The sequence below is a fragment of the Vicugna pacos genome, chromosome 2, assembly GCF_048564905.1.
Source record: "Vicugna pacos chromosome 2, VicPac4, whole genome shotgun sequence".
Classification (NCBI taxonomy): domain Eukaryota; kingdom Metazoa; phylum Chordata; class Mammalia; order Artiodactyla; family Camelidae; genus Vicugna; species Vicugna pacos.
The window spans coordinates 88,243,480-88,252,594 of NC_132988.1; positions in this window are offsets into that span (position 1 = coordinate 88,243,480).

Below are 9,115 nucleotides of genomic sequence, written 5' to 3' on the forward strand. Positions count from 1 at the left end.
TAAGTATTGGGAGGGTGTGATGATGATACTGATAACCTGGATCATATAATAATGATCACAAAGATGGTAATGCTGGCTGTAGCATTTATTTAACAGTTTCCAGGTGCTGTGTTCTCATATATACTAACTAGAATTTGTTTCTTGATTCTCTAGTCTGTTTTAGTGCTTTATTTTTCCATATCAAGGCCAATGATATGTTAAGTACATAGGCTTTTCAATGAGTTATGATATCTGATATGAAAGTTTCTGTTCACTATTCTTTTTCAAAATGTTCTTGGTGATTCTTAGACATTTATTTTTCCATACAAACTATAAGGTCTTTTATTTTTATTTTTCAATTGCCTTCAAAACACCACCCTTCCTTCCCCAGAAGTTCAGCTCTGTTGGGGTTCTATTATAATTATATTAAGATTTTTGTTAATATTGGAACCACTAACATATTCATGATATTAAGACTTTTGTTCAAGGCTGTGATAGGCCTTTAATTGGTTCATTGTGTTTTATGTCCTACAATAAGATTTTACACATGTAGATCCTATGCCTTTACTATTAAATTCATTCATATGCATTTTACAATTTTTGTTGCTAATATAAATGAAAAAATTTTTTCTTCTTTTTTGCTAGGTGTTTGTTGCAAAATTAGACACAATATTGAATTGCTAATTTTTGCTTATTAAATGTGTAGGCAATTAATTATCTTGTTTATTCTATCAGTTTATTTCTTAACAAGAGTTCTTTGTTTTTATCTATTTAAAAAAATCAAATCATGCACAAGTCTTATTTCTAATGTTTCATTTTATGAATATTAGTTATTCTATTGTATGGTTGCATTTGCTACAAAATCTGAGGCAGTACTGACTAATAATGGTGATGGTGGGCATCCATGGATAGTTCCTAAATTTAAATGAAATGTTTTGGTATCTTTATCTATGGCAATAATTGTTGATTTTGGTAAAGTCTTTGTTTTATGTATGTAATTTTCTTTAGCGCCATTGTAATTATAATTTTTATTAGAAGTTTCTTAAAAATTAGTGTATATGTGTTTGTCACATGGTCATATTAATTTTACCCCTAACCATGTTGATGTAGTGAACTATGTTGATGGTATTATGATAGCATTCTGGAGATTAACCCTACTTGGTCATGGTGTAATAGTATTTTGATATATTAATAGTTTTCTATTTGCTGGTATTTAATTTATGACGTTTGGAAGGAAGCTGTGGGAGTCTTACTAGCAGCATTAACCAGGAACACCAGGGAGTTTTCCAGAATCTCACCAGGCTCTGGCGGCCACTCTCCATCCCGCCCGTGTTGGTGTGGAGGCCACTACACTTGCCTGTCAAAATGCGTGCCCTGGATAAACACAACTCTTCACCTGGTCTGCACCTCCTCTGAACCTTTGTCATTTTTTATTGTGACCACTAATCTCAAGGAGGCCTTTAGGGCTACCTGGAAATCCTACTAGAGTTCCCTAATCCATTCAACATTTTACCACTCTACTGGTTATCTATTTCATATCCGCTTCTGTATTTCCAAATCTAGAACCAGCTCCCAAATACTGATCTTAAGTGGTTTATATTTGATAATTGAAGGAAGAGTAGTTACACTGAGATCTCAATATTCCCATAATTTCATGCTTACAAATGTTTTAGGGTACTTTCTGGGTTGCTTTTTCTCATATTCAGATTATGAACAAAGGGCCATTATACTAGGATGTGGTTTAAGGAAAAGTGATGCATACAAACAGAAGAAAAAATGGTCTCTCTTTTTCCATAATTTCAAACTAGCAGAGCAACTTTCAAAGGTTTAAACAAGCATTAAAATTTTTTGAAGACAGATTTGACAAATAATAGCTAATACTTAAATCCAACACTTTGTACGGACAAGCACTGTTCTCAAAACTTTATATATGGTATTTGGTTTAATCCACATACTGGCTTCATGTATTGGATACCATGTCCACATTCTGTAATAAGGAAGGGGAGTCACAAGGAAGTTAAGCAATTTGCCCACCGTCAAACAGTTACCAAGAGGTGCTGGCAGGACTTGATCACAGGTAGTTTGGCTCATTCCTTCTGAGGAAGAACAGGGGAGGGAAGGGGGGCAAGAGGGGAGAAATCAAGGGAAATTACTCCTCATAGAAATCAGAAGTGGGGAAGATAGTCATCCTGTTTTTTTATTCCTATGAACATGAGGTGTTTAACAAAATGAGGGTTTGTCTGTCTATTGTCTCCCAAGAGAAGTGATCCTCAGTGTATTTGGATGGTCTCCCATTTTCAAGATGTCCCTCCTGTATACTAATTACTTCTCTTTAAAGAATTTGGTTAGAATCAACGTGGACCATAAGCATTTTGCCTCCAAAATTCTGAAATGGATTAATATCATGCATTAATTAAACTTACTCCAAGGCCACTCAGTTCCCAAAGCCCACATTCACTTCGTATTTGATTTCTTATCCAATAATATGCCCAGCTATATAACATACTATATTAGAGAGCCTTCAGTGAGATTAAGTGAATTAAGGTATTCCAAGATGCCAATGTCAAGATGCTAACATATGAATGCAAACTATAAACTTCTCAGAAAAAATTAGAACACAACATATAGCCCACTTTCATATTCAAGACATTCAGTTCTCTTACACTTTTCATAAAAAATTCAAGGAATACAAGTGCAGAATTCATTGTCTCCAACTTCTTCAGTTCAGTTCTGGCTAGAATGACTCTTCATGCTTTGGCGGACCTGGGTTCTATCAACAGCTACAGCTTGTGCTGTTTCTTTCTGGAACAAGTCAAAGCCTTTTAATGATCTGAGAAGCTGTTAGTTCAACCACAATTTGTAATGCCTCACTTTGTAAAGAGTTCAAAGAGTTAATAAGATACCAAAATAATCATATTCCTCAAATTAAGGTAACAAACCAATCTTTACTTCTAAAAACAGTTATTCCAGAAAAAAAATATTCCCAGAACTTGATATTTAATGATGCCAAAGACCAGAGAAAAAAATCCTTTTGAGTGAAGGAGAAAATGTTCTTGACAGCAGCCTTGCCAGGACACCACTCAGTCTGTTCTCGATGCTCTAAATCCATGATTTGTGGATTTAAACCCAACTAAGGGGGAGGGTAAAAACTCAGTGGTAGAGTGCATGCTCAGCATGCCTGAGATCATGGGTTTTATCCCTAGTACTTCCATCAAAAACAAAACCAAAAACAAACAAACAAAAACTCAATTGGGAGACCTCTTCCAGCAAGAAGTTAACTGGTTCTCTGCAATCACGTTTCTGAGGGGATAATCCATTTACGCGCCTGGCCTCCTGTCTTGAGAGTGACACTTGGCCTGCTTACGAAGTTTAGAAGTTTGCAAAGGTGGCTGCTCAGGCTCCAGGTGCACATTCTCCTGTAAACATGCATTTTCAGTCCTGAGCCCTTGTGGATGTTTCCAGCGCTTCTTGCCAAGAAACCTGCCTCCCTAGTGAGGTTTTCTCCCTCAGCCTGGGGTGAGCCAATCTAATACCACCTGGAAACCGTTGGAAATGGGAAATGGTTTTGAGTTTATAGACAATCTTCAGGATTGGCTCTCCCACACTTATTTTCTTGGCCCAACACCTAGAATGGAATTTAGCACATCTGGTCCAGAGGTGTCTGGCAACAGTGATTTAAAGCTAAACCTCACTTGTGCTTAGAGGCATAAGCAGAACTTCACTACCTGGCAATTGAGAAGCAGCCAATACTGTTTGGCCCACAAAGATCTAAGAGGCTAGGACTCTATTCCTTGCAATGGAACATTTGCCTCAGTCATCTTGCCTAAGAAAAAGCTGTGTCTGCCAGGGAGGCTGCAGTGTCCTGAAGCTGGATCCCTGTCCTTTCTCGGCCCCAGTGCTTTGGTTCTTTGCCAAAAGCTGCACCTCTGCTGAGAGCAGAGTGGCCCCACCTCACTTTGCTGAGGTGTCTGCATTCTGCCCCTCATTTCAAATCATCACTCGCAGCCCCCCTCTCATTGACATCCCTCCTTGAGAACCTTTCCTGAAGTCCAGGGACCTTTGGTTAAATCTCTGCTTCCAGGAAAATAGCCATTTGCTTTTGGACAAAAAAAACAAAAACCAAAAACCAAAAAACACCAGCTACAATCATCTGCCACAGCCAAAACTACTATGAGGTTGGGTTAAAATATTTCAATTTACTCTATGATGGAATGTAAAAATTCATCTGGACTTAAAATTGGCTTCTTCAAATCATCAAAGTCAGAATACTAAGGCCCACCCACACACCCTTAAACCCCTTTGCTCCTCCATGTTTTCCACCATTTTTTAAATTGAAGTATAGTTGATTTACAATATTGTGTTAGCTTCAGGTGTACAGCGAAGTGATTCAGTTATACACATACATACACACATAGACATGCATATGTATGTGTATATATATATTATTTTCAGATTATTTTCTATCATAGGTTATTTCAAGATATTGGATATTATTTTTTTTTTGTGCCATAGAGTAGGTCCTTGTAGATTCCATCATTTTGGTTTTAATTTTCTTTTCTTTCACTTTCACTTCTTTGTTTGTTTAAATTTTTTTGCTGAAGTATAATTAGTTTACAATGTTGTGTTCATCTCTGCTGTACTGGGTTTTAATTTTCAGTATTTCAGGCTAATATATTTACTGTCCCGGTATTGACAGAGCACTACACAGTTACTGTTGCCCCCCTCACCCTGGTATGGTCTGAAGAAAGAAAAAAATAAAAATGGAGGCCAACATAATATCAGAGACCAGGTTGACAAGTATGGCTCTCAACTGGCCAGCCAAATACTCCCCCAAATCTCAAATCTCAGAAATAAGATTTACTCTCCCATCAAGGACAACATAGAGGGATAGAGGAAAAGGTGTGGTCTTTAGGACAGGCTTGCGAGCATAAAAGAGTGAAACTGAACCAAGTCTGCAACTACCTTTCCCAAAGTAATTAGCTGTGCCACTTTACATCCACTAGGGTGGAGAGAACAGAGAGGCCATGAAGGGCCAAGCGTCCTAAGGGACAAATAGCTGTTCTTGGAAACCTGGGGTGGAAACGTCATTCCCCTCCTGGCCAGAAAAGTCAGTAGTGTGCCCTAATCCTAGAACTCACGTAAGGAAACCACGGATGCCTGGGTCTAAGACTCCTACTGCTTTTACGACAATCTGCTGTCTTTGTCAGCTGGTAAACTGACAACTCAGACTTGCAAACCTTATTGGAATTATTAGTTGTCATTATTGTAGTTATGAGATTACATTTCAAGTGTGAAATTCTCTGTATCTATTTATATCTCAAGAAATGACTTGCTAAGGTTACTTCATTTCCTATAAATGGTTTTTGCTCTGAGGCCACTGGCAAATTTTAAGTTGAAAGGCAGAATTATCCATTGAAATTTTTATTATGTGCTTTTGCTCATATCATGGACTAATAATTAAAATCAGTTCGCTGGGGTTTGGGCAACATACTTGAGTGTCTTAAAATGGTTGAAATTATCTGTAATTAGAGTATTCCTTATTCAAGAGTTATTTTAGGAGTCACTGGTTTTTAAAGTATTCAAAATATATCAACTTTAATTTTTAAAAATATGATTAAAATATTGATCTTATAATAATAATGTCTAAGACTTTACAAAGTGTGTTCATACACATCCATTTTACTTTTATGTATTTAAATTTGGGGAATTCCTTTTGTCTTTATTTGTCTGTTTGATGGGGGAGATCATTAGGTTAATTTATTTATTTTTGATGCAGGTACTGGGGATTGAACCCAGGACCTTGTACATGCCTAGCACTTGAGATTTAATTAAAATTAGACGAGTTCAAGTCTCAGCTCAGCAATCAGGAAGAAACCTGTGAAATTAAATTATAGCACTTCATCTCTTAGGGTCCTGTTCTGCTGGCTTATGACAGGAGGTTAGAAGTAGAATCATCTGATGCACTTGAATGTGTCTTCCATGATTCACACGTGAGCCCTGGCTGCCATGGGTTGGGATTCCTAACTCGCACTCCACAGAATCACGGAGGAGAATGTCATTCACCTACGACTACTGCCTCTTCTGTGTGTGTCATTTACAGGCAGAGCTGCAGCTATGGCTTAGCCTGATTACTGCAGAAAAATGTAAAACAGCCACCTGTGATCTCAAGGGTCACTGCAAACGAGGTGAAAGAATGCTGTGGGCTATCACTTACTCATGTGAAAAGACAGAGGTCCTGATGGGGAGAGCTTTCCTCCCCTCCCCCATCGTACCAACAGCGATGGAGGCAGGATGACGGCGCTCCTGAGAGAGGAGAGCCATCTCGCATGGGTCTCATCTCTGATGGCACTGACTCTGCTTCTGTTACTCACCACCTTTGATGCTTGGCCTCTCCATGTTTCTTATTTACGTAAGGAAAACAATCACGACATTTTTGCTGACATGTGATTAGTAGCTCATTTGTTTTCTATCAAACTTCTTTTCTAGAAGGCCTGGCAGAAAGCTCTTTAAGATTTCTAGAGCCCAGAGAAAGGGGTGAGAGGGATCTTTAACACATTGCTTCTTTCTTTCCCATCTTCTTTCTCCTGACGCCACTATCTTTCCTCTCTCCGTGAAGTCTTCTCTCATTTTTTCTGAAGGACTAAATAATAAATGAATCAGTGAATAAATCTGAGACTATAAGACGGAATGGAGAGAAAGCAAGTGAGGAAAAAATTACCTGAAAACTAGCTAATTGGGGAAAGCAGAGCTGGAATGCCTGGGTAGCAGAAAGAAGAGAAATCTGTCCCCTGCAAAGTTATAAATCAGTTAGATCAATCCAAAGTACTGAAAAATCCCCAGTAAAATGCAGCACCAGTAGCCCTTAGCCGCCACTCATACATCCATAAAAATAACTAGAAATGACAGTCTAGGTGAGCACATCATTTAATATTTATACCTGCTGTGCCAATGATATCAACAAACACCTGACTATTTAGCCTTCGCATCCTTGCTAAACGCGAAAAGGTAAAAGAAGGGTCATCATTTTCTCCTCGGTGTTGGCTGTTCTCACTCAGCCTTATTCAGCATATCCTGCTGTATCCTCTCAGGAGACAGGTTATATACCTGACCTGCATTAGAAAAGTTAGCAAGTGAAATGAGATTGCCCTTAAGCCCCTAACAGTGTTCTTTGAAATATATTTGAAAGCCCATCCTTTAATATAGTAACATTCTTTTCTCTACACTTTTATTACTTGGCAATTGAATCCAATCCCCACAGTCAGCCCAGAGGCACACAAGGAAACAGCTTCTGTCTACCTCCTGCAGAAACTTGTGTTCAGACACACACACACACACACGTACATTTTCCGTATACCAAGGGGTTCACCTGGCAAACAAAGAAGAAGGAATTAGATCCAGACACAGAATTTTGAGGGAATTAGACCTCAGCTGCATACACACCACGATTCCCAGTGGAGTTCAGCTTACATTTATGCAACAACCATCAATCACAGATTCCCTTCAGCTAGGACAACCTTCCTGATCATTTTCACTTTTTAAATCCTATCCATTTTCAGAAACTAACTGAAGTTCTTTACAACCCATGAGATGGTGCTAGACCCATCCCCACACAGACAGGTCTTTCTTTTCTAAACTTAGGCCATTCCTAGTTACCATCAAACTCGATCATTTGCAAATGCCCCAGGCACATTCTTATGATACCGATAGAACTGTTTTAAATACTGCTGTTATTTCACTTGAATCTGTATAAATTGGGGCTTATTGGTTTCTTCCTATGTATATTAGTCTTTGAATAAGAGCCGCGGCTACGGGCCACGGTTATGCCGTGAGTAGCAGCTCCAGAAAGGCGTTTTCTAAGGTTTCGTGTGATGGTGGGCTTTACGTTTTCCACTAGGGCAGCGAAGGGGAAAGGGAAGAAGAAAATATTAATAATGCAGGAAAAGAGACGGAGGCAAAGAATAAAAGTATGCTCTACAGAAGACTCAAACCTCGTGTAAAGGCAGCGTTCGCATGAGCAGCACGCGGAGCTGAGACTGTATAAAGGGAAGGGAGTCTGTGTAATGGCTCCCAGAGAGGCAAGAACGAGCCTCAGTGTGAATCTAACAACATAACAGGGTCACAAGTGCACTAGTGACTCTGGAAGTGGGGCTGGTGGGAAGGGTCTCTGTCCCCCGAGACTGCAAGTGTCGGGAATAGTCACGTAAAGCACTGAGACTGAGCAGTACTTTCTGTCTTACATGTGTAACGTCTTGAGTTGATTTCTGATTTTTTTTCCTCCTAAGTTTTCTTCCACCTTATGTTGTGACCATTTGCAAAAAGGTCAATATGGGATATTTCTCAGACACACTGAATACAGCAGGCCCAGGTTCAGGAAAATGAGTGGGATTTTCCTCAAGCAACTTGAGGGTTATAATTACATAATTACGCTTTATTTGTCTACAGTTCAGTAGTGAGACCCTTGAGATGAGCAACTATTTTTAGTCGTCTCCTATGGACTGAATAGTGGTGTCCCTCCAAAATTCATATGTTCAACCCGAATCCCAGTGCAATGGTATTTAAAGCTGGGGCCTGTGGGCAGTAATTAGGTCATCAGGGTGGAACCCGTGTAAACAGGATTAGTGCACTTACATAAGAAGTCAGAGAGCTGGCTGGCTCTCTTCCCACTGTGTGAGGACACAGGGGAAGTTAGGCATCTGCAAGAGGGCTCTCACCAGAACCCTGCTGTCACCCTGAGCTCTGACTTACAGCCTCCAGAACTACAGACATGCATTTCTATCTTTGATGAGCTACCCAGTTTATGGTATTTTGTTATAGCAGCCCAAGCAGACTAAGACATCATTCTTACATTCCCCCCAAACCCATCACAGCACTTTTTGTATGGTAGATAGTAAATTAATATTTTGCTGATTAACTTGTCCTTCTTAATTCTGCATGTTTACCAGTTAAAATTAGGAATAGTCAATATTCTTTCCTAAATGAGGTAACCCTGTCCAATTAATAAAAAGTCATTAAAAAGTCAGTCACATCTTTAATATATCTTGAGTGCAATGAAAAGTCAGGTGGGTAGAACTGATAATACATCAAAGGATTTTTTTTTCTCCTTATTTTTACAGTTTTGAGCCGTGTGTGGAGTTGC